The sequence below is a fragment of the Oryzias melastigma genome, linkage group LG21, assembly GCF_002922805.2.
Source record: "Oryzias melastigma strain HK-1 linkage group LG21, ASM292280v2, whole genome shotgun sequence".
Classification (NCBI taxonomy): Eukaryota; Metazoa; Chordata; class Actinopteri; order Beloniformes; family Adrianichthyidae; genus Oryzias; species Oryzias melastigma.
The window spans coordinates 21,413,179-21,417,328 of NC_050532.1; positions in this window are offsets into that span (position 1 = coordinate 21,413,179).

Sequence of the window (4,150 nt, forward strand, 5' to 3'; positions counted from 1 at the left end):
TTATGCAGTGTTATTGTGATTTGATTTAATAAACAGTGTGGAAAAAAGCCAACACGAGCCAGAGTTGAGCTATTACATGTTTTCCTGTATTTAATATCAAATTATACTCAATATAACCTTCAAAAAGTACCTTGAAAAACTAAAGGTGTGGCCTAATTTGATTCACCAAATCAGTCATGTTCTATTAAAAAAAAAAACATGTCTTCCTGTCGGAAGCGGAAACTGGGCGGGTCAACAACAATTTACGCGATTATGATTGGCTGAGAGCAGTGACATGTTTCGTGGGAGCCAATAGGAGCTAGCTTCGCGTAAACACTGAACAGATCGAAAAACCAGCAGAAACAGAATCTGGACTGTTTTTTTAAGATTTACGTCCAGATTGTGAGAGTTTGATGCATTAAATCAGCTCATGTTATTACAGAAGCTTTTCATTCTGTTTACCTGTAGAAATAAAACACGTGCACCAAACTAGTTGGTTTAGATTGTACATTTGAGAGTTAAATGCACTTTATTTGAATGTTTACTCAGTGTGATAACACTAAGTACTTTTTAAAACTACATGCACTTGCAAATAGACTCATGTACTTAATTTCTCACCCAAGCTGGTATCAATTCCATTTTTATTTGCACCCATTAGGTTGGGGGTGCTAGCTAGCAGGGGAAGGTGTAAACAGATGGATGATGGGAAATGGAAGGAGGCTCACTTTGCACCAACAAGTTAAAGAGGAATTTCTAATTTACTCCTGCTGCTCTGCAGAAACTGGCTTAGAAAACAAGTTTGGCTCATTGAAGACCGCAAGGAGTGAGATTAGAGGGAAGGACAAGAAGCAGAGGTTTGGAATTTAAGACAGAAATAGATGGTGGATTAAAATATTAGCAGTGACTTCCCAGAAAATGGAGTGACAGTTGTACAAGAACAGAGTTTGAGCTGAGTGACAGAAGATTTGAGGGATAAAGTAGTGTCCGATGACTTTTAGGAAGTGGGCAAAAAGTTCAGTTTAAACTTTTTCAAATGGCATTTTTTCATCTGCTCCTAATTCATCACAATTTGAATAAAGAAACATTTAGAAACACAGTTTTAATCTTATATTATTTTGTATATGTCCTCTATCGTGAGCAAAATACAACAATAAAATGCTAAAAACGTTATTTTCATTGAAGTTCAAATACTAATAGTTTTCATATTTTATTAAAAAACAAAAATTCAATAACTTATTCCCCAGTTCTCGATCTTCACCACTAGAGGGCGACAAAGCAAAGCTTTGCTGAATTTCAGGCCAAAAGCCTTGATAAATAGTTTATGGTTAAAACACTGACAGTTCATGTTCAGAGTAAATTATGTTGATTCAAATTTGGGTTGTAGTTGGATATTTATTGAAATAATAATTTTAAACAGTGGAAAATAAATAATTTCAAGGATTAATGTTGCTGATCTGATCATCAGGATTAGGTTGAGCAAACTGAGGATTTCACATTTTTTGCTATTTAAAAAAAATATTCTTATTTTTGTAATTTTTTGTAATACTTTTAATTTTCTTAATTTTTTCTTTTATTTTTTTATTTTCATGTATTATTATTATTATTATTTTTTAAACTTTAAAAACAGATCAATGTTTTTTTTTATTATTATTATTATTCAATAAAATAAAACAATTTTAATAGAGTCACTTTTTCCCTAAATTCCTTTCATTTCATCAGAACATTGAGTTTTGATTTTGCTTTAAATACTTTTTTTATGGAAGAATTCTTAAGAAATTGATTGTTTTATCTTGGAAAGCCCACTTTTAATTTTAAAACAATTCTAAAAATAAAAAATAAAAAAAAAGAATCACATCTATTATTTGTTTTTCTTTTTTCCCCTATTTTTTCTCATCACAGTTGTTCAGTTTCAATTATATTGCTGATATTGAGCTCCTAAAATTATCTGTTCAACAAAAAATAAATAAATAAAAATGTAAATATTCAAATTAACAAATAAATCAATAAAAATGTTAAAAAATATATAAACATGAAAAAAAACAATCTTTTCGTTCGCTGTCACAGCAGTAAAAAACCTAATTAAACTTACATTAGAACCCAAATATATGTAGGAACACAAATAAATGTGATTTTTTAAAATAAAGCTAACATCACATGTGTTTTTTAATAAAGATTTTTTTTTCAAATGCATCATGCATTCACAGTGACCTAAAGTGTCTTTAGTAAAATGTTAATTTATATAAAAATCCATGTTAACGTGAGCAGCTGAGAAGATGAAATCTCTTGCTTAAAAGTTGGAATTTGGCATTTGGAGATTGAAACTAATGATAAAACCTGCAGATTAAACGAAAAGTCAAACAAATCTTAGTATTTTTAACATAAATTTAAAATAAAAAAAGGTTTTATATCCTGTTTACATAAGCTGTTCTAATCTTTGTTTTTTGCTCGGAAGGAAAATCTGAGATCAAGAAAGTGTCAGCAAAAGAATTTTAACTTTGTGGGACACAGCCAGGATTGTTTTCCCTGATTTATTAATTATTTAAAATTTATGCTTTAAATATCAATGAATTTTTTTAGATGATAAAAATTGACTTAAATGAGGCTATTTGACTAAAATATGCACATTTAGTTTATCAATAGATGTGCGGTGTGGAGATTATTAACTTAAAAAAATATAATAATTCATAAGATATTTTTTATATTGATAAAAACGGCTTAAATTTTGCTGGAGTTATTCCAAACAGTTGATTTTTGGGCGTAAAAATGTCTCCTTTCGAAGCACTTATTGGCTTAAATTAAACATATTTTCGGAAAATAGTGAAAATAAATTATAATAATTTCATTTTGTAAACTAACTGATTACACAGACTTCTATAAGTGTCTTTAAAGTGTACTTGTGTTCTGCTCGTTCCCATGAGAATTTAATTTAGCTTCTAATTAAACTGTCTTGTGGTCATTTTTATTTCATAATTTTTATTCACAGTCCGTTTTGGTTTAAGATAAACATGTGCATAAAAGATTAATTTAGACAAAAATATTTTTTTCATTAGTTGTCTTGTTTTATTTTTATTGTTATTATTATTTTAAATCAGAGCAAGCAACATCCACAAACCCTCATCACTGGGGGGCCGCCTCAGGCACCAACATGAGTCTAAATGTGTCTCATTTGGAGAAAATATGTTTACTTATTTGAAAATGTTGTCAACAAAACCACAGATCTGCACTGTAGTGGAGATCATCCATGGATTAGTCTTTAACTTTTCCTTAATTTAAATTTGAAATCAGATTATTTAAATTTCAATGAAACAATCCTGGAAAAATGAATTATAATTCAGAAGAAATGTTTTCTGTTTATTCTGGCGCTGCTTTTTCCCCAGGAAATAAACTATAAAATTAAGTAAATTTATACATTCAAAAACTGTGAACAAAAATGTTAATATACATTAAAAAAACTCAGTGACAAGATCATTGTAAGACAGTTTCATCAGAAAAGTGTCATTTTATTTGAATAAATGATGTTAACCATGTGATAATTCCAGGTCCTGGTGACACTATAGTAAAGAAAAAAAAAATCCTCTTTTTGAATCTGATGTGTTCTTGTCATTTCCTCTCCATTAACCCGCCGAGGCTGCTGCTCTCGTCTTTGTCCGTACATCTCTGTGCCGTAATGGGACCTGGAGGGTTTCAAGTATTGTCCATGTCCGCTCCAGCAGCAGCAAAGAGCTTTTTATTATCAACACACTCTGGACACTGAATACAGTCTGTTTGGGAACATGGCGGATCAGGATCATCCGTCTGACAGTGAATCTGACCACAAACAGAGCAGGAGTCTGCAGGAATATCAGGAATATCAGAAATATCAGAAAAGGAGATATTAGGTGTTTGTCCATGAATGGTTTTAGTTTATCAAAAGTGTCTTTAGTTGAGACGTTTACTTCATCAGTAAGAAGGTTTTATCATTTCCAGCTAAAAAAAAGTGTTTTGTACTTTTAACAAAAAATACTAAATATTTGACCCCTGAGGAAGTCAAATATCAAATTGTGGCTGAGGTCAAATGTTAAAGTTAAATATTTTAAAGGTGCAAACCACTTTTTTAAACATTTTTATAACCTTTTCATGGCCTTTTTTAACATAGGGGGTTAATTTTATTTTATTTGACTTTTGATCAACC